This window comes from Callithrix jacchus, chromosome 2 (assembly GCF_049354715.1).
Source record: "Callithrix jacchus isolate 240 chromosome 2, calJac240_pri, whole genome shotgun sequence".
NCBI lineage: Eukaryota > Metazoa > Chordata > Mammalia > Primates > Cebidae > Callithrix > Callithrix jacchus.
The window spans coordinates 5,437,326-5,459,225 of record NC_133503.1 but is presented as its reverse complement, the minus strand read 5'-3'; the positions used below and the strand labels follow the sequence as shown (position 1 = coordinate 5,459,225).

General features: G+C 46.7%; 1 long non-coding RNA gene across 3 annotated transcripts in view; it reads right to left on the bottom strand.

Annotated features, from left to right (window-relative positions):
* The window catches only part of LOC118149167 (uncharacterized), a 37,728-nt gene that overhangs the window by 12,912 nt on the left and 2,916 nt on the right, over positions 1 to 21,900 (bottom strand). The window contains exons 2-5 of one of the 3 annotated variants that reach the window (XR_008477599.2): positions 17,326 to 20,489; positions 14,485 to 14,774; positions 13,127 to 13,290; positions 6,534 to 9,878 (exon numbers count right to left, since the gene is read on the bottom strand). This is a non-coding gene — a long non-coding RNA (uncharacterized LOC118149167). Of the gene's footprint in view, positions 1 to 6,533; positions 9,879 to 13,126; positions 13,291 to 14,484; positions 20,490 to 21,900 lie in introns of all 3 variants that reach the window. The other 2 variants (XR_004736443.3, XR_004736442.3) reach the window with 2 other exon arrangements.

The following is a 21,900-nucleotide window of genomic DNA, read 5'->3' as shown; positions in this document are numbered from 1 at the left end:
CCTCCGCCTCCCAGGTTCAAGCAATTCTCCTGCCTCAGCCTCCTGAGTAACTGGTATTACAGGCACCTGCGACCACACCTGGCTAATTTTTGTATTTTTCGTAGAGACGGGGGTTTTGCCATGTTGGCTAGGCTGGTCTCAAACTCCTGACCTCAAGTAATCCTCCCACCTCGGCCTCCTAAAGTGCTGGGATTACAGGCGTGAGCCACCATGCCTGGCCATATGAGTTTCAATGCATATGTAGATTGGTGCAACAACAGGCAGTCGGCATACAGAGCAATTCCATCAGCCTAGAACATTCCCCTATACTACCTGTCACTTTCCCCTACACATTCTTTGGCCACCTCTGATCTATTCCTCATCACGATAGTTTGTCTTTTCAAGGCTGCTATATAAATAGAATCCTCCAGTATAAATTGTTTTAAGCTTCTTCACTCAGTTTATAAGTAAACTTTTATTTATTTATTTATTTGAGACAGAGTCTTGAACTCCTGACTTCGTGATCCTCCCACCTTGGCCTCCCAAAGTGCTGGGATTACAGGTGTGAGCCACCACGACTGGCCAATCTCCTTCTTTTTTACGGTTGAATAGTATTCCATTGTGTGTGTGAACCACATTTCTAACATCCAATCATCTGTTGATGGACACAGGTTTCTTCTGAATCTCGGCAATTGTGAACGGTACTGCAGCAAGCACAGGAGAGCAGATGTCTTTTCAAGGTCCTGATGTCCTTTTTTGGGGGTGTATATCCAGTCGGGGGGTTACTGGATCTAATGGTAGCTCTAGTTTTCGTTTTCTGAGGAACCTCCAAACGGTTCTCCATAGTGGTAAGTGAACCTTGAAAGACTGGCTTCTTTCACTCAGCCTTTGAGATCTAGCCAAGTTTTTGCACCTATTAAGAGTTTACTCCTTTTTTATTGCTGAGTAGTAATCTACTGTATGAAAGTGCCACATTAAAAAAATCGATTCATCTGTTAATCCTTGTTGAAGGACATGTGGATCATTTCCAATTTTGAGTGATAATGAATAGAAATTCTATAAACATTCATATGCAGGGTTTTGTGTGTGTGTGCGTGTGTGAGACAACATAAGTTTTCTTTCTCTAAGATAAATACCCAGAAGTGATATGATTTCTCTATAAGAAATTGCCAGGCTAGCCATGGTGGCTCATGCCTGTAGTCCTAGCACTTTGGGAAGCCGAGAGGGGAGGATTGCTTGAAGCCAGGAGTTCAAGAGAAGCCTGAGCAACAGAGCGAGACCCTCTCTCCACAAAAAATAAGAAAATAATTAGCCAGATGTAGTGGCTCATGCCTGTAGTCCTAGCTACTCAGGAGGCTGAGGTGGGAGGATCACCTGAAACCAGGAGGTTGAGGCTGCAGTGAGCTATGATTGCACCACTGCACTTCAGCCTGGGTGACAGACTGAGAAAGAAATTTCCAGACAAATTCCAGAATGGTTGTACCATTTTGCAGTCTCAGCAGCAATGCACAATGCTAGTTTCTCTGCATTCATGTCAGCACTTGGTCTTTTTTCCTTAGAGCCATTCTGGTAGGTGTATCTCATGATTTTAACTTGTGTTTCCCTAATTATCACGATGGTATTTCCTCAAATGCTTGTTTGACATCTCTGTGTCCCCTTTGATGAAAGATCTGTTCAAACACCTTTGTCTATTTTTAATTGGGCTGTTTCTTAGTGTCGAATTTTGAGAATTCTTGATATGTCTTGTATACAAACCATTTGTTGAATATGTGATTTACAAATATGTTATTCCAGCCTGCAGCTTGTCATTTAATTTTCTTAATGATTTTGATGACGTCCAGGCCAAGTGTGGTGGCTCATGTTTGTAATCCCAGCACTTTGGAAGGCCAAGGTGGGAGGATTGCTTGAGGCTAGGAATTTGAGATTTGCCTAGGCAACATGGTGAAACCCTGTCTCTACAAAAAATACAAACATTAGCTGTGTGTGGTGGTGAACACCTGTAGTCCAGCTACCACAGTCCTGCCGAGGAAGGAGGATGACATGACACAGAGGTCGAGGCTGCAGTGAGCCGTGATTGTAAAAATCACTCTAGACTGGGTGGCAGAGTGTGACCCTTTCTGAAAAAATAAAAATAATAATTTTGATAAAGTCTAGTTTATTCCTTTTTTCCCCCATGGATTGTGCTTTTGGTTTCTTGTCTAGAAACTCCTTGCCGACTTTAGGTCTTAAACATTTTCTCCTGTGTGTCCTAAAAGTTTTACAGTTTTATATTTAGATCTGTCATATATTTTGAGTTAATTTTTTATAAGGTGTGAGATTGTGGTTGAGGTTCATTTTGTACATGGATGTCTAATTGTTTAATGTTATTTATAGGAAGAGCTATCCTTTCTCATTGAATTGTTTTTGTATCTTTGTCAAAGGTCAATTGGCATTTTGTGTAGAACTTGTGAGTACTGAGAAAAAAGGGTCAACTGGATGTCAGTGTGGATCTGTTTCTGGACCCTCTTTTCTACTGATCTATGTGTCTATTGCTTCACCAATACCACACTGTCTTAATTACTGTAGTGATACAGTAAATCTTAGAATTGTCAGTAAGATCCCTCCAACATCACTCTTACTTTTAAATTAAATTAAATTAAGTTTTTTGAGCCAGGGTCTTGCTCTGTCACCCAGATTAGAGTACAGTAATGTGATCAGGGCTAACTGCAGCCTCAACCTCCCAGGCTCAAGCAATCCTCCCACCTCAGCCTCCCATGTAGTTGGGATTGCAAGTGTGCATCACCATGCCAGCTAATTTATTTTAATTTTTTGTACAGATGGGGCTCTCAATTATGTTGCCCAGGCTGGTCTTGAACTCCTGGGCTCAAGTGATCCTCCTGCCTCAGCCTCCCAAAGTGCTGGGATTGCAAGTATGAGGCACTACACTTAGCCACTTTTTTTTCTTCTTTTTTTGAGACAGAGTTTTTCTCTGTTGCCCAGGCAGGAGTACAGTGGTGCAATCTCAGCTCATTGCAACCTCCGCCTCCCAGGTTCAAGCCTCAGCCTCCTGAGTAGCTGGGATTATAAGCGCCTGCCACCATGCCCAGCTAATTGTGTGTGTGTGTGTGTGTGTGTGTGTGTGTGTGTGTGTGTTTAGTAGAGACAGGGTTTCACCATGTTGGCCAGTCTGGTCTCCAACCTCCAACCTCAGGTGATCCACCTGCCTTAGCCTCCCAAAGTCCTAGGATTACAAGCGTGTGCCACTGTGCCTGGCCAGCAACTCTTACTTTTTTAAAAAACAGTTTTGGCTATTCTAGGTCTTTAACTTTTAATATACATTTGCATATAAACTGATATTATTTTTATTGATTGGAATTGCAGTTAATTTGAGAAGAACTGACTTGTCTACTACGTTCAGATTTCTAATTCATGAACATGGCATATCTTTTCATTTATTGATGTCTTCATTGATTTCTTTCATTGGTATTTTCTAGTTTTCAGCAACAGGTGCTGTATGTGTTTTGTTAGATTTATCCTTGAGCATTACATTTTTGAAAGTTGTTTGAAATATTAGTTTTAAAATTCTAGTTTCCAAAGGCTGATTGCTGATATGTAGAAACATAATTAATGTTGTGGCTGGTTTTGTATCCTGCAACCCTGCTGAGATTACTTACTAGTTTTAGGAGATTTTCTGTGTAGGTAATCTTGTTGCCTATGAGTAAGGACAGTTTTATTTCTTCTTTCCGGTCTGTACGCCTTCTGTTTTTTTCTTGCAATATTTTACTGACTTTAATTTCCACTCTGATCCTGAATAAGAATGGTAGGAGTGAACATCCTTGCCTGGTTTCTAATGTTACAGGGGAAAACATTCCATTTTTTCCCATTAATGCGAGGTGAGCTTACAGGTTGTTTTTTTAATAGCCTGTATCAGCCTGAGGAATTTTTACTTGTAGTTAACTGAGAGTCATTGTTGTTTTTTTAAGAATCACAAAGTCAAATATTTGTTCTGCATCTGTTCGTATGGTTACATGCTTTTTCTTCTTTCAACTGTACTTTGACCCATGCTTGGGTGGGTACGGATGGAGAGAAGGGAAAATGAAGAGACAAAGAATTCAGCAGAAGTGGTGAGTTGGAGCAAAAAGTAGCTAGAAGAAATGAAAGGTTTCCCCTCACTAAAGAATTCTGATGTATTGGAAAGATCTTAGAATTCTTACTATACAAGGAATGACGCTCAATGGTTTTTATTGAAATCCTAAAGGACGAGGTTGACTTCAGTGGTCTGGAGGGCTTGGGGACACTTGAGGCAGATGACTTCTAGGGGAAATGTGTCCCCTCTACTCTTAGTTCAGCCTTTTGGGTGCAAATTCATCAATGTATGATGATTCATCAATGTATGATTCATCAGTGAAGCTTCCAAGTCATCACCCAGGTCAATGCCCAGCATATGACAAGTACTTTATAGACACCTGTCAGATGAGTGGCTGAGTAACATGTCATCAAATAGACAGTATGACATTGTGATTAGAAGCATGAGTTAGGAGCCAGAATACCTGAGCTGAACTGTGCTCTACCTATGTAAACTGCAGGAAGTTATTAAAGCTCTTTATAACCTGGGCAACATGGAGAAACTCCGTCTTTACAAAATGTACCCAAAATTAGACAGATGTGGTGGTGTGTGCCTGTGGTCCCAGCTGCTCGGGAGGCTTAGGTGGGAGGATCACTTGAGCCCAGGAGGTTGAGGTTGCAGTGAGCCGTGATCGCACCTCTGCACTCCAGCCTAGGTAATAGAGCGAGACCCTATCTCAAAAAAAAAAAAAAAAAAAAAGCTCTTTTTGCTGCAGTTTCCTCATCTTTAAATGAACATAGTAAAGGCAGGCACTTTGTAGGGCTTAGTAAAGTGCCTGGCCCATAATGAGTGCACCTGTCAGATGAGTGGCTGAGTAAAATGTCATCAGATAGACAGTATGACATTGTAAGTCTGTTTTTTTGATTATTCGCATTTGTATTTGGGATTGAACAGTCTGCCATTACTCTTTCCTTACATTTCCAGCATTTTCTTCCTTCTTTCTCTCTCTCTCTTTTAAGGTAAAGCTTAAAAGACTTTCTCCTATAGCCATAGAACTGTAAACAACTTTAGTGGCAATCTAATTCAAGCTTCGTGCTTTCTGTGTGAGGAAAGGGAGGCTCAGAGAAGCCAAGTGGTCCCCCCTCATCCGGAGCATCTGGGGCTTCAGTCACCTGGAGCATCATTGCATCATCTGGGCTTGAGCTTGTTCTCCTCTGGCCACAAATCAATTGCAGCTCAGGACCCTCAAAACAACCCAAATATTTAATGTTTGCACTGTTGGAAGCTACGGTACAGGTGCCCATTCAGGACCAGGAGACTTGTAGCTTGAAACATGGCAGTTACCCCATCAGCGTGTTGAAAAGCGGACAGGCAGATACAGGACAAGGGCAGCGGCAGCAAACACTCCTCCAGGAGAGAAGGTTGTTCTGAGACCTGGAGGAAGCCCTCCTTTCCTGGCGGGTTCCCCAATAGGTCACATGTAACTGGAGGCTGCCTTTGTCACCCCTCATCTTTCCTGGCACCTGAAGCCATTTAGTTGCCTCTCCAGCAAAGGACTGAGGCAGCAGTCTTGCAAATCTCCGTGACTCACCTTGTCCTGCCCAGAATGCATTTGGTGCTCATGTCCATAAATATTTCAGGCTGTGCTGCTTAGTTATTAATAGAGTGAAATGAAAGAGAATTCTTTAGCCTCTCCCCTTCTCTACAGATTGAAAACGTGAGCCAGAATTTGAAGGGCTGGAGTGACAAGGGTTTAAGGACTTGGGATGCTGGGGGTGGAGCTGCAGGTGGATTTGCTCTGTCTTATCCTTATTGTGACAAAAAGGGCCCTGGTCCCTTGTCCCAAAGAACCACAGAGTTACCCTCTTTCTCCTGATCCCTGGGAAGTGGGGCATGAATGTTGTCCTGTGATACCTGTCCCTGTCCCTGGCATGGAGCACACTGCCCAGCCTGCACAAATGCAAAATGGGACCAACTGCAATGTCCACCTTTAGAACAGTGAGCCTGGGGAGCCCCCTTGGAGTCCCAACTTGGGACAGGGGCTGGTGACCTGGCAGCCACTCTCAGACAGTCCCACCTGATGGCCTGCAAGGGTGGTGGCCACGTAGATGGTTGACTTTCCTCCCTGCCCCCTCTTCCTTTCTTGGTGTGAAAGAACTAGCATTTGGGGGTGGCCATGGGCAACAAATTCCCCACCGTCAAAACCCCATGTGGGTTGGCAGCAGCCAGGAAGAACCAGCTTTTTTTCTGGGAGTAGAAGCAAGAGTGATGGCTTATCTCATTGTTCCTTTTCATCAGGGACATAATACATCCCACAAAGCTCAGGCCCCGCACCGAAGAAACCAATTACACTGCACAGCATTTTTAGTGCTCTGAGTCTCCGAGCGAAGGAAACAGGTGAGACACTGTCGTCATGGTAGCTAGTCACAAACTGCCTCTTAAAATAGTATCCACGCTCTGTAAGTAGGGGCTTCATGCTTTAAGACTAATAACGAAGACATCCACTCACCAGGCCTCCTCTTGGGTTTGCGTGGGAGCTGCCGCTCGACCTGGCTCTGGGAAGAACCACTTTCCCGAATGAAGAGGACTGAAGCTCCCAGCTCCGGGCCACAACCTGGGATTGAGGCTCAGGTATTGCTACTCTTGTCTATTCAATTCATTAAAAGGTCCTCGGTGATGCGGTAGATGCTGTTCTAGGCCCTGGAGATGCAGCCGTGAACAGGAGGGCAGGGCGCTGACCTTACAGTGCTTATGTTCCAGCGGTGATGGACACAAAGATGTCACTCGGGGAGTGAAGATGAAAGAAAGACCAAGTGTGTATGTGTGCATGTGGGTCAGGGGGTCCTTTTTTTTTTTTAAAATAGGGAATGCATCAGCAAAGGCCTCTCTGAGATCTGAGACATGAGAATGAAGTGGGCATTTGGAGCCCTTGATTACTGGGGGATGTGCTTACTCTAGGTAGCACAGTGGCCTCACACACCTGGTGTCTCCCTGCCTTTCTTCACTCCACCCGGGGCAGGCAGACCTACCGACCTGACTGGTAGAGTTCAGGAGAATACACAAAATACCAACTCTCCCGCTTGGCAGCAAGCTGCTCACGGGGTGCAGGACTCCGCTCTGAGTCTTATCTCGGTGACACTGGCCTGTGGTGCCGTGTGGTTGGGCTCAGGTCTGGCTGAAGAGGTTGCATTTGGTGTTTACATCAAGCTCCATCCTCCAACCTGGACTTCGTGACTCATGAAAGGGAGTAATGAGCTTCTTTTGTCCTTATGATGGGTCTTATTTCTCCATGTGCTCAGACTCAAGCTGGGAAGAGAAGGGCTTTTATCGGGTCCCTCCAAAGACTCCAACTTTGGGGAAGGCGGCTCCACGTGAATTGAAGAGAACGTGCAATGGTTCTGAGGTGGGAGGGAACCTGGCCCATTTGAAGATGACGAAGAGGCCAAGTCTGGCCAGGACAGACTGGTCAACTAGGAGAGGGTCAAGGAAGAAGAGAGCAAGCTAGGGCAGATGGATGGTCTCAGAGGTCTTGGGGTAGAGTAATATTTTAAGCTCATTTGAGAGGACTTTAAGCACAGGGGTAGCATGGTCTAGTTTTTCCTTTCTCTTTCTTTCTTCCTTCCTTTTTTTTTTGAGACGGAATCTGGCTTTGTCACCCACACTGGAGTGCAGTGGCACGATCTTAGCTCACTGCAAATCCAACGATTCTCCTGCCTCAGCCTCCCGAATAGCTGAGATTACAGGTTCCTGCCATGGTGCCTGGCTAATTTTTGCATTTTTAGTAGAGATGGGGTTTCACCACGTTGGCCAAGCTGGTCTTCATCTCCTGACCTCAGGTGATCCGCCCACCTCGCCCTTTCAAAGGGCTGGGATTACAGGTGTGAGCCATCACACTCATGGCAGCTTGGAGAAGGTCTTAGTGAAGATGGAGAGAGAGGTCGCTGTAATCTGGAGGTGGACCCACGAGGACTTGTTGAAAGGTTGGAAGCGTTTGGGGAAAGAAGATTAGCGCAAACCTAGGCAGTCAAAGGGGGCCAGCAATGCTGACTCACGCCCCAGACTCAGTGAGGCTTGGGCAGCTCATCCAATGGCCAATGGAGAGGCACAAGGCTTGGTGGGGAGCCCACATCACATGAGGACACAGGGTGAAGAGCCAGGAGGAAAGCTGGCCAGCCCTAGTGTCTTAGTCTATTTTCTGTTGCTTAGATTAGTTTGGCACTTTTGCACCAACAAATAACAGAATACTTTTTGTTTTTTTGGGACGGAGTTTCACTTTTCTCACCCAGGCTGGAGTGCAATGGTGCGATCTTGGTTCACTGCAACCTCTGCCTCCTGGTTTAAAGCGATTCTCTCGCCTTAGCCTCCCAAGTAGCTGGGATTACAGGCACGTACCACCACGCCTGGCTAATTTTGTATTTTTAGTAGGTTTCACCATGTTGGTCAGGCTGGTCTCGAACTCTTGACCTCAGGTGATCCACCCACCTCGGCCTCCCAAAGTGCTGGGATTACAGGCATGAGTCACTGCGCCTGGCCTAATACCAGAATACGACACTGGGTAATTTGCAAAGAAAAGGAATTTCTTACAGTCCTGAAGGCTGAGAAGTCAGAGTTCAAATGGTACATCTAGTGAAGGCCTTCTTGCTAGTAGGGACTTTCTGAAGAGTCCCTAGGCAGTACAGGGCATCATACGATGACATAGTTTGGATATTAATCCCTGCCCAAATCTCATGTTAAGTTGTGATCCCCAGTGTTGGAGGTTAGGCCTGGTGGGAGGTGCCTGAATCATGGGGGCAGATCCCTCATGAATGGCTTGGGTCATCCCCTTGGTGATAAGAGAGCTCTTACTTGGAGTTCACACAAGAACTGGTCATTTAAAAGCACGGGCCCTCTCCCCACAGTGGCTCCCTCTCTGTCCTTCTCGCTCAGGCTCTGGCCATGCAGTGTGCCTGCTCCCCATTTCCCTTCCGCCATAACTGGAGGCTTCCGGGGGCCTCCCTAGAAGCTGAGCAGATGTCAGACCCTGCTTTCTGTAAAGCCTGCAGAGCTATTAGCCAATTAATAGCTTGATAAATTACCCAGCCTCAGGTATTTCTTATTTTTTCTTGAGACGGAGTCTTGCTTTGTCACCAGGCTGGAGTGCAGTGGCAGGATCTTGGCTGACTGCAACCTCCGACTCCGTGGTTCAGGAGCCACTGCACCTGGTCCTCCTCGGAGTCTTACACCAGCGTCACTTTCCTCACTGAATGCTCCTTTCCCTTCTCTCCACTCTTCTTGTCATTAACTCTCAAATTGTCAGAACAGCCGCTCTAAGAAATAGAGGCTGAATCACACAGTTCTCCACTTAGAGAATCATTCAGTGCTAAGTTTTATAAATAATAATAAAAACTTCTTAGCATCACGTTCAGGGACCTCTGTATTCCTCCCATGCTGTTCCAGTTACTACGGGTGCAAAACCAGCCACCCCAAAACTCAGTGGCTTAAAACAACGGGATTTGTGATGCATCTAGATTGTGTGGGTGAGGAGTTCAGAAACAGCTTGGCAGAGTCGTCCTTGCTTGGGGTCTTTCCCTTTGCTCTCAGAGGTCAGCTGCAGCTTGATGATTCTTGGAGTCATCTGGACACTTGATGGTGGCTGGAAGATCTGGTCTCAAGGTGGCCCACTCACATGGCTGGGGAGTCGGTGCTGCCTGCTGCCTGAGGGGATCTCAGTTTCTTTCCACACAGCTGCTTGAGCAACCTCATGGTATGGCAGTGAGCTTCCCCCAGAGTAAATGATACAGAAGGCTAAGTAGAATCTGTGATGTCTTTCATGATTTAGCCTTGGAAGTCTCACCTTGTTAGAGTAGACAGATAGCTAGACATGAGCAAGAGTAGGGACGTTACTGGGTATATACCAAAGAAATATTGATCATTCTATTATAAAGGTACATGCATGCAAATGTTTACCACAGCACTGTTCACAATAGCAAAGCCATGGAATCGACCTCAAGGCCCATCAGTGATAGACTGGATCAAGAAAATGTGATACATACATACCATGGAATACTACACAGCCAGAAAAAAGAGAGATCATGTTCTTTGCAGGGACACAGATGGAGCTGGAGGTCATTTACCTAAGTGAATTAACACAGGAATGGAAAACCAAATACTGGTTCTCATTTATAAGTGGAAGCTAAATGATGAGAACACATGAACTCAAAGAAAGGAACAGCAGACACTGGGGCATCCTGGAGGGTGGAGGGTGGAGAGCAGGAGAAGGAAGAGGATCAGGAAACATAACTAATGGGTATCAGGCTTAATACCTGGGTGATGACATAATCTGTACAACATACCCCCGTGACACAAGCTTACTTACAACAAACCTACACCTGTACCCCTTGAACTTAAAATAAAAGTTAAATTAAAAAAAAAAAAAAAAAGGCTTGGCGCAGTGGTTCATGCCTGTAATCCCAGCACTTTGGGAGGCCGAGGTGGGAGGATCACTTGAGCCTAGGGGTTCGAGACCAGCCTGGGCAGAATAGAGAAACACCAGTCTCTATAAAAAATACAAAAATTAGCCAGGCATCATGGCATGCATGTGTAACCTCAGCTACTCAGGAGGCTAAAGTGGGAGGATCACTTGAGCCCAGGAAGTTAAGGATGCAGAGTCATGATTGTGCACTCCACGCTGGGCAACAGAGCAAGACTGTGTCTCAAAAACCAAACCAACACAAAACCTGCAAATAAATTACATAGCCATGAGGCAGGATTTGTATGCGGCACGAATAATCAGGAAGGGTCCCACAAGCCTAGGGTGGGAATTAGGCAGAGACAAGGCAGAGACCTAAGGGAGGGCCAAAAAACTAGACAAAGAGAACAGAGACTTAGGGCAGAGGTGGGAACTTCAAAAAAGAGTCCAACATCCTCAAAACCCAACACAGAGGCTGGGTGCGGTGGCTCACGCCTGTAATCCCTGCAGTTTGGGAGGCTGAGGCGGGCAGATCATCTGAGGTCAGGAGTTTGAGACCACCCTGGCCATCATGGTGAAACCCCATCTCTACTAAAAACACAAAAATTAGCCGGGCATGGTGGCATGCACCTGTAATCTCAGCTACTTGGGAGGCTCAGGCAGGAGAATTGCTTGAACCTGGGAGGCAGAGGTTGCAGTGAGCTGAGATGGTGTCATTGCACTCTAGCCTGGGTAACAAGTGTGAAAAACTCCATCTCAAAAAACAGCAAAATACCCGGCACAGAACTATCACGCTGCTGTTGGCTCACTGCCCTCAGCTGCCAGCTCTGCCTCACCTCTGCAGTGTACTTTCCTTTAAACAACCCTCTGCTCCTTATTTCCCTTCAATACATTCTCTATTTGGCTAAATTAGTGGTTTTGGCCAAAATCTTTCTCTCGAGATGACAAAGAACCAAGAAGTCCTATACTTCCCGGTACCTGCGTCACCACTTCTGCCAAATTGCATTGGCTAAAGCAATTATAAGGGGTCTGCCTAGGTTCAAGGAGAGGGAACGTAGACTCCTGCCTGTTGATGGAGACCAATATCATATCCTGAGAAGAGCAAAGAGGATGGGATCTGTACAGGCGTAGCCATTCCTGCAAGATGCGCTGGGCCACGCAGGCCCATCTCCCACGTTTCTCCTGGCACCTGAGCTTCATGCTGGCTGCGTGCTTTCACAGCTTTGCTTCTTTACTTAGCTGTCCCATAGAACAGAAATACCGGCACCCACTTCATCCTGCAAGGGCAGCTGAAACAACGCTTCCTGGATGAAGCTTTTCTGATTCTTTGTGGCAAAATGAATTCTCCCTGTGCAATCCCTCTGCACCCTGGTGGGACCTCTAGTTAGCAAGTTTTCCTCTCTGCTAGATTATTATTATTATTTTGAGAGAGTCTCACTCTGTTGCCCAGGCTGGAGTGCAGTGGCACGATCTTGGCTACTTGACTGCAATATCCGCCTCCCAGGTTCAAGTGATTCTCATGTTTCAACCTCCCAAGTAGCTGGGACTACAGGTGCACACCACCACACCAGGTTAATTTTTGTATTTTCAGTAGAGACAGGGTTTTGCCATGTTGGCCAGGCCAGTCTTGAACTCCTGACCTCAAATGATCCACCCACCTCAGCCTCCCAAAGTGCTGGGATTACAGGCATGAGCCACCGTGCCCAGCCTCTGCTGTATTATTTAAGAGTCTATCTCCCGGCCGGGTGCGGTGGCTCAAGCCTGTTGTCCCAGCACTTTGGGAGGCCGAGGCGGGTGGATCACGAGGTTAAGAAATTGAGACCATCCTGGTCAGAATGGTGAAACCCCGTCTCTACTAAAGATGCAAAAAATTAGCTGGGCATGGTGGCGCGTGCCTGTAATCCCAGCTACTCAGGAGGCTGAGGCAGGAGAATTGCCTGAACCTGGGAGGTGGAGGTTGCGGTGAGCCGAGATCGCGCCATTGCACTCCAGCCTGGGTAACGAGAGCGAAACTCCGTCTCAAAAAAAAAAAAGAGTCTATCTCCCTACCGTGAGACTGTGAAATTCATCTTCCAGCCTCCATTTCCTAGCGCATAGTCTAGAAGTTCTGAATAATTGTTTGCCAGTTGCATGTACATCTGAGAGATGGCCAGGGGAGAGAGGCAGTCACGGCAGGGTGGCCACACCATGATTCTTTGTGGAGCATCAGCTTCTAGACCCATAAGGCCTGTTCTGAGCTTAAGTCAAGGACCTGCTGTTGAGGAGATTCTACATATTGGTGTCAAAGCTGGTCCTGGTGTCCCAGATCCCACAATTAAGGTGAATATGCAGAACCGTGTCTGTGAAGCAGAATTGCCCCAGGCTGGCTCTGGAGTGAGGAAGTCGTGGAGGAAAAATTCTTAGTTACGGTTATACTCGCTCAGCCTTGACTACAGCCTGGCACTGCATATTCATGGTCTCAAATTTAACATATCCAAAATATTCTGTTTCTTCCACCCAGTCTCACCCTGGCCCCAGCCTCCGCCTCCCCCAGTCTTCCCATTTCAAGAAACAGCCTCCTTTTCTCAGGCTGAAAACCCCCTTGACCACTCCTCGAATCCCTTCCTGTGTTTACACCCCACATGCTGGCCATCCTCAAGTCCCAGCAGCATCACCTCTGAGGAAACGCTGAATCTGACCACTTCTTGTCTTCTGCCCCGGTACCCAGGCCAAGCCAACACCATCTCATCCAGACAGCTGCAGAGGCTCCAGATCATTCTCTGCTTCCATGTTCTCCTCTCTCATCCTGACCATCCGCACAATAGCTCAAGTGACCTTTCTGAAACACACATCAGATCGCATCACTGTGTATGCAGACACCTTCCAAGGACCACCCATAACCCTGGGGGTGAAATCCTAGCTCCATGCCTGGCGTGAAGGCCCTGATGATGTGCCTTTGGTTACCCCTTCTGGTGGCTCTCCAGGCTCCAGCCACATTGGCCTTCCCCTTTTTCTCAAGTATGCCAACCTTATTCCCATCTCCAGCACTTTGCACTGGCTGTTCCCCATCCTTGAATGCTGCTCCTCCCACCTCATGATTGACTCTTTCAAAAAGAAGCTCCAGCCTCTGGTCCCCCTCCCCCACTACCCTGCTTTCCCTTCCTCTATTGTTTTTATCCCTCCTAGAATTATGATACGTAACTTGGTTGACTTTGTAAACAAAAAATAAAATCCTAAGCCCCCCAGCTGACTGAATGGACCCCCACCCCCAATCTTGGACAGGGGGATCTCAAAGAAAACCTGAAAACCTAGTTCAGGCCATGATGGGAAGGGAGGTTAGACACACCTTGCTCTACCCTCTCCATTTTGGAGTTTAGGTGCAACTGACCAGCATTAACATTAAAATAGAGACCATGAGATAGAAAAAAAAGACTCTTTGTAGTAATAAGGTATCCAACTCCAGCCTGACCCTGGTGCAGTGTCCCATGATAAATCGCAGAGATAAAATACTCTGATTTCCTTCAGAGTATTTCCTTCAGAGTATTTTATCTCCAAATGTATTTGTCTGACGTATTTTGGAATGGCCCTGCAAAGCTGTCTCTTGAAGGGGAAAGTTCGCATTCTGTAAGAATCCCCTGCCCTTTCCAGATCTACTCCTGATCTAGGAGAGAATTCACTGAGTCTGACACCTTTTACGGTCTGATAAGATACAGTTCCCATTGATTTTCTCTGAAGCCTGCTACTTAGAGTCTTCACCTACATAACAAGAACCTCAGCTTCCACAACCCTCCTTAGCCTAACTCGAGTATTTCTTTCTCCGGACTCCAACTCTTCAGGGAAAGCTTTACTCTTTCAACCAACTGCCAGTTAGAACATCTTTGAATCCACCTGTGACCTGTAAGCTCCTCCTGCCCCCTTGAGATGTCCTACCTTTGCCAGTGAACTAACGCATACCTTCCATACATTTATTTATGTCTTTGGCTGTAACTTCTGTCTTCCTAAGATGTATAATACCAAACTGTAACCCACCTACCTTGGGCACATGTTCTCAAGACCTCCTGAGGCAGTGTCATGGGCCATGGTCACTATTTTTGGCTTAGAAGGAAACTCCTCAGATATTTTACTGAGTTTGGATTTCTTATTTTTACTTTTTGGTCACCAACTTGCTTGTTGCGTGTCTCTTCCAGTAAAATATCAAGTCCAGGAGGCCAGAGACTGTGTCTATCCAGGGCTGTGTTGTCCCCTGGCACCTCTTCTGTCTGCAGCAGGCTTTGCACTGGGTGTACGTTTGGGAAGGCAAGTGGCAGGAGGACGCCGACTCACCTAGGGCAGGAAAGGAAAGGGGCAGTACAAGAAACAACAAAATGGAAAAAAAAAAGCTGGGATCAAGAGAGAACACCTGGTCTCCCTGAAGGAGCTCTGCTGCCTTCTGGGGGTATAATACTAGCTTCTGTAGAAATGGGGTCCTTATCCTTTGGGGCTTGCTCCTTGGGATCCTGTATGTGTGGGGGCCTCAGGGTTGGGGAGCTTCCAGGGGAATGCAGAACTGCCCCCACATGTTCTGCAGCCCCTTGGCTGTTTTCTCCCTTCCCAGAGGAGCCTTGGAACTGGATCTCGCCCAAACATAGCTACCCCCTCAGCTTCTGTTCATCTTTTGGCAGGGGGATTACATTCACCAAGCTGAGCAACTAGCGACCTCCTTCAGCATCCACTGGGGAAGAAATCATTAATGCCAGGCACAAAGAAACTCCAGTTTGCAGTCCTTTGCAGCCATTCCCAGCATTTGGATAATGAGTGTGTTTCACACAGTTTGTAGGAGGCAGGTCTTCAGGAGAGGGGAGTAAAGAAGTCCCTGACCTTTCAGCACAGGCAGCCCTGCCGATTTCAGGCAGTGTGACCTGTGACCTGAAGTCTTCCTCTGGAAATGAGGGTGGTTGTCCTGACCCGCTTACCTGGCAAAGGTGGTGGGAAGCAGCACTTGTGATGATGGACAGGTCACTGCTTGGTAAACAGGTTCTTTGCACTCTATCTTTGGTTGCACCTCACTTCGATAATCCCCTTTGCAATGTACGGAGCTTGGCTCCAGTTTTCCTGAAAGAACTTGAGCTTGGCTTTCCCTCAGCACAGCCATGTAGTTCGTGATTGTTGTTACCACCTTGGTAACTCCAAATAACAAGAAGGCCAAGGCTCATATACAGACCTCGCTTGCCCCTTAGACTTGGAGTTGATGTTCAAGAGGAACATGGGAAGTTGCTGTGGCCTTTTCAAGGGTCCCTGGAACTCTCCTCTTCCTTACTTTTCTTGTGAATCTCCAGGTAGAGGGAGATGGTCAGGTCCTACTCTGTCCCAGTAAGTGGATGAGGCAGGGGAACCAGGGGCCCTCCACAGGGGGATGGGTAGCGGCCCTAGGACAGGTTGGGAAGGGCACAGAGACAGGCAGAGGGGGGTCTGGCACCTGATGGGTCTCAGTTGCTCAGGGAGACCATGAGAGACACACAGTATTTCTATTTTTCAAGAGGAAAATTGAGTGTTCTCTGTCCCAGGACTGTCCTGGATGAAACAGCTTCTCATCTTTGCCCTGCAGTGACTCCAGGCTTCTCTCAGAGTCTCTGGGCCCCAGTCTATTCTTGGGGGCTGGAACCCTTGCACTGAGAATGCTAACCAGCAAGGTAAGTTATGAGTTTGTTGTCTTGATACTCTGAAGGAGTGTGTGTGTGTGTGTGTGTGTGTATGTGTGTGTTTGAATGAGTATCTGTCTCACACTCATTGTCCATCCATCCATCATTTATTCATCTATCCATTTGATCATTAACAAACTTGTACTGGGTTCCCAACATACAGGACTCCCGCACTTGTTAGCTTCCGACCTTTCCAACCTAACCTTGTAAAGTCAGGCCTCTCATCCCATCTTACTGCCGGTGCCACTGAGGCTTAGGGAGGCTGTGAGCTTCCAGGGTCATCCAGTGACGTCATGTAGGGTTGGGATTAGAACCTAGATATTCTGCCTCAAAGTTGACTGTTCTATCTAACACAATAGTAGTTATCATGATGTCCAGTTTTTGCTTTGTGTCAGAGCCTGAACCAGGGTGTCTATGCATATCTTATTTAATGCCCACTGCTCTGGTTTGGAGGTGTGTTCCCTCCAAAATTCACATTGAAACTGATCTTCCATTGTGGTGATATTGAGAGGTGGGGTCTTTTTGGGAAGTGATTAAATCACGAGGGCTCCCACCCTCATGAGTGGATCAATCCTCTTTATTTCTCTTCTTCTCCTGCTCTTCTGCCATATGAGGACTCAGTGTTTGTCCCCTTTCCATCCCTTCTTCCATGTAAGGACACCTGGATGGTACCATCTATGAGCAATGGGTCTTCTCCAGACACCAAACCAACCGCTGCCTTGATCTTGGACTTCCCAGCCTCTAGAGCTGTGAGAAATAAATCTCTGTTCTTTATAAATAAACCAGTCCATGGCCTTTTGTTATAGCAGTTGGTACAGTTTGGACATTTGTCCTTTCCAAATCTCATGTGAAAAAGTGATCCCCAATGTTGGAGGTAAGGTCTGGTGGGAGGTAGTTGGGTCATGAGGTTGAATCCCTCATGAATGGCTTGGTGCCATTTTCTCAAGAGCGAGTGAGTTCTCACTCTTAGTTCCCATGACAACTGATTCTTAAAAAGAGTCTGGCACTTCCTCTTGCTCCCTTTCTCATCATGTGATATGCCAGCCACCTTCACCTTCCACCATGAGTAGAAACTTCCTGAGGTCCTTACCAGAAGCAGATGCTGGCACCATGCTTCTTGTACAACTTGCACAACTGTGAGCCAAATAAACCTCTTTTCTTGATAAATTACCCAGCAAATGGAATAAGACACCTACCTTTTAAGGTGAACAGCATTCACCCAACTTTATAGCTGAGTCAATAGAGGCCAAGAAGGGTTGAATGATCTGCCCAAGGCTATTCAGTGTGGAAGTCTTGGTATGGAATCTGCAGCCTGGGGAGAGGGAGAAACTTCCCTTGGAGAACAGAGGCTATGGTAGCTCTCTCAGGCCTCCAGAGGTCCAGCCAGCCCTAGGCTACAGCATTCTGGAGAAGTCTTTGATAGAGGAGGTCCTGTAAGCCCAGGGGGTCCAGGGATACACAAAAGATAAAAGAGACCCAAGGCCTGGGCAGCTCATGCTGCCTACTTGCCCATGTCAAGAACAGACATTGTGCTGGGCACGGTTGCTCACACCTGTAACCCTGGCACTTCGGGAGGCTGAGGCAGGTGGTTCACCTGAGGTCAGAAGTTCAAGACTAGCCTGGCCAACATGGTGAAATGCTGTCTGTATTTAAAAATATTAATATAAAAAGATTGGCCGTGTATGGTGGTGGCATGTGCCATATATCCAGCTCTACCTAGAAGGCTGAAGCAGGAGAATTTGAAACTGGCATTTGAACTCTCCTTTTCTGAATTGAAGGTCATATCTGTGCTACGAATTCCGCCCTCCACCCCATGCTTACAATGCATAGTTAAAAACCAGCTTTTTTGAATATAATTCACATGCCATGCAATTTGTTGCACACCTCATTGGGTTTTAGTATATTCACAGTTTGTCACCACAATTTTAGAACATTTTCATCACTTAAAAAGGAAGCCCCACCTTTTATCTGTCACCCTCAAGCCCAATAGCCCTGGGCCCTAGGCAAGCACTAAGCTACTTTCTGTCTCTGTAGATTTGCTGATTCCAGACACTTCATATAAATGGAATCATGCGATATATGGTCCTTTGTGGCTGCCTTCTTTCACTTAGTGTGACGTCTTGAGATTCGTCTACACTGTAGAATGCATCAGTACTTCACTTTTTTCTATGGCTGAATAATATTCCATGGTGTGGATAGCCTACATGTTGTTTATTCATTCATTAGCTGATAGTCATTCAAGTTGTTTCCACTTTGGGCTATGGTGAATAGTGCTCCTAATGCATTTTTACCATTTTTAATTTGATTTTTAAAAATTTTTATCGATTTGGGGGTACATGTGCAGGTGTGTTACATAACAGTGAAGTCTGGGCTTTTAGTGTACCTATCACCCAACTAGTTCACACTGTACCTCCTAGGCAGTATTTCATCCTTCAGCTCCCTCCTGTCTTCTCATTGTTTGCAGTCTCCAATGTGTATAATTCCACTCTATATATCTGTGTGTACCCATTGTTTAGCTCTTACTTTTAAGAGAGAAAACATAGTTTTTGACTTTTCGTTTCTGAGTCATTTTATTTAGGACAATGGACTTCAGTTCCATCTGTGCTGCTGCAAAAAACGATTTCATCCTTTTTCATGGCTGAGTAGTATTCCATGGTGTGTGTGTGTGTGTGTGTGTGTGTGTGTGTGTGTGTAGCAACATCTTTGAGCAATGGGGCTCTTCCAGACACCAAACCAACTGCTGCCTTGATCTCCGACTTCCCAGCCTCTAGAACTGTGAGAAATAAATTTCTGCTTTTATAAATGACCCAGTCTATGATCTTTTGTATACACACACACACACACCATGAACTACTACTACAACCAAATGTGAGATGTATATGAGAGACATGTACATATCTCACATTTTCTTTATCCAAACATCTGTTGGTAGACACTTAGGTTGATTCCATGACTGTGTATTGTGAATAGTGCTGTGATTAACATGTGACAGGTGTTTTTTGATAAGATTTCTTTTCCTTTGGCTAGCTACCCAGTAGTGGGATTATAGGACTGAAGGATATTTCTGTTTTCACTTTTTTTGAGATGTCTCCATACTGTTTTCCATAGAGGTTGTACCCATTGACATTCCCACCAGTGATGTATATGCATTCCCTTTTCTCTGCATTTTTTCCAACATCTGTTGTTTTATGACTTTTTACTAGTGGCCATTCCGACTGGAATGAGATGGTGTCTCACTGTGGTTTTAATGTGTACTTTTCTGATGATTAGGATGCTGAGCATTGTTTCCAATGTTCTTTGGCTGCTTGTTTGTCTTCTTTTGAAAAATGTCTGTTCCCGGCCCTTGCTCACTTTTGAATGGGGTTGTTTGTTTTTTCCTTCTTGAGTTGTTTATCTTCCTCGTAGATTCTGGACACTAGCCATTTGTTGGACGCATTTACAATGCATTTAAAAAAGAGAAGATAGAAAAAGAACACAGAAGATAAAACAGACCCAAGGCCTGGGCAGCTCATGCTGCCTAGTTGCCCATCTCAAGAACAGACAGTGTGCTGGGCACGGAGGCTCACGGCAGTAACTTCGGCTCTTTGGGAGGCCGAGGTGGATGGATCACCTGAGTTCAGGAGTTCAAGACTAGCCTGGCCAACATGGCAAAACCCTGTCTTTACTAAGAAAAAAGAAACTGGCCAGATGTGGCACGAGCCTATACTTCCAGCTACTCAGGAGGCTGAGGCAGGAGAATTGCTTGAACCTGGGTGGTGGAGGTTGCAGTGAGCCAAGATCCCTCTACTGCACTCCAGCCTGGGCTACAAGAGTAAAACTTCATTTCAAAAAAATAAAAAAGATAATTAAGAATGGACAGTGTGAGGGTGGCCTCAAAAGGGTGGCCATGGTGAGGATAGAGACCCGTCCTAGCTGCCATCCACCCTGAGACCACGCCCCTGGGCTTAGAGAACCTCCTCTAGGAGAGATTTCTCCGGAATGCTTCAGCCTAGGGCTGGCTGGATTTTGGAGGCCTGAGAGAGCTGTCACACCCTTTGTCTCCAAAGGAAAGTGCTCCCTCTCCCCAGGCTGTAAGCACCGTCTCAGCTGCCAGCTCTCTGGTCTGTTCCACCCAGGTCAGGGCGCAGAGAGACAGGTGCTGGCATTTTCTCTGCACACTCCTATAGCCAGACAGCCCCGGGCCCCCGCCCCTCCTGACATAGTCACATACCTCAGCCTTTGAATCAATTTAACACCAGCCAGGGTACCACTTAGAAGGTTTGTTAGGTTTCCGTCGCTCTGCTGGAGAGGAAACTCATTCGCAGGGTAATTTAAAAAGCCTGTTACATGGATCTGATTCCAGAAATGAACCTTTTGATTCCTGAAAGAGGAAAAGGTAAAAAAACTTGAAAGGCCTTTATTACTTTTTTAATGAAATGGGCAAGATGGGAATTCTCACTTCAGGAGAAGAAGGGCAGGACACATTGTTCGTTCAGCAGGGAACCCCTGCCTTCTGCCCTTGGCCTTCCAGTGGCTGAGAGAGATCAAGTGTTGGCAGAAGTGTGGGTAACCCTAGACCCCAAATCATGCACATTGTCCCCCAATACTTAGTTCCCATGCTTGTTTTTAAACCCCCACACCCCCAGGTCTAAGGGTCCCAGCCTTGGACCAGTCAACAGCAGAGAACAGCCTTCATGGTGTCCTGGGTCTCCCCGGTGACCATCTGGGTTTGAGGCAGGGGCTACCCAGCTGTGTGGCGGGAGGTGATGAAACCCACACAGTCGTCTGTGGATGTTGGAACCTACAGCTGGGTGACATGGTTGACAACCAGGCAGGGTGTTATTCTAGGGGCCAGGTGGAATGACAGTGGCTGGCAGGGAGGTGCATGTGGCTATCTCCCTAGAAAGGTGTGGGCAGGCATGGCGGCTCACGTCTGTAATCGCAGCACTTTGGGAGGCTAAGGTGGGCGGATCACCAGGGAAGAGATGGAGACCATCCTGGGTGACATGGTGAAGCCCCGTCTCTACTAAAAACACAAAAATTAGCTGGGTGTGGTGGCACGTGTCTGTAGTCCCAGCTGCTCAGGAGGCTGAGGCAGAAGAATCACTTGAATCCGGGAAGCGGAGGTTGCAGTGAACCGAGATCGCACCACTGCACTCCAGCCTGGTGACAGAGCGAGACTCTGTTTCAAAAAAAAAGAAAGAAAAAGAAAGGTGTCCTGCAGGCTTGGTGGCAGGCACGATAAGTGAACCTTGGAGATACAGAGGGAAGACAGGTTCTGATGGGAGATGGGCCAGTGGCTGTCAGTGGGGAAAAGCACCAGGAGCTAAATGTGGGAGGTCCCACAGAAAGGCGCGTTCCAGGCAGCATCATGGGCCTCACACTTGCAGAATCATTTAGAAGAATGCAGACAGAACAAGAGACTCCGAGCTAGACAGCATCAACATTGACTCACTCAAAGTGGGAAATGGGTTCAAAGTCAGGAACAGAGAACTCCTGGGCAAGCCGGTTACAGAATCTAAGATTTCTTAGAACTGTGGTCAACAAATGAAGCACGGTTACAGGGGGCAGGGGCCAGGCAGGACAGGGAAAGAAGAAGTCCCTCTTTGTTCCACCGTTAGGATGGCAGAGATGACTCAGTGGTTTAGGGGGGCCATATCAGTAACAGGAGATGTCCTATTACTCAGTTCTGCATTGCTGGGGCCACATCGGCAGAGCAGGCCTGGATTGGCAAAGGGACCAGGCATCCTTAGGGTTTTTACCCCGCCCCTTTCTCCTTACACAGGTGTCCC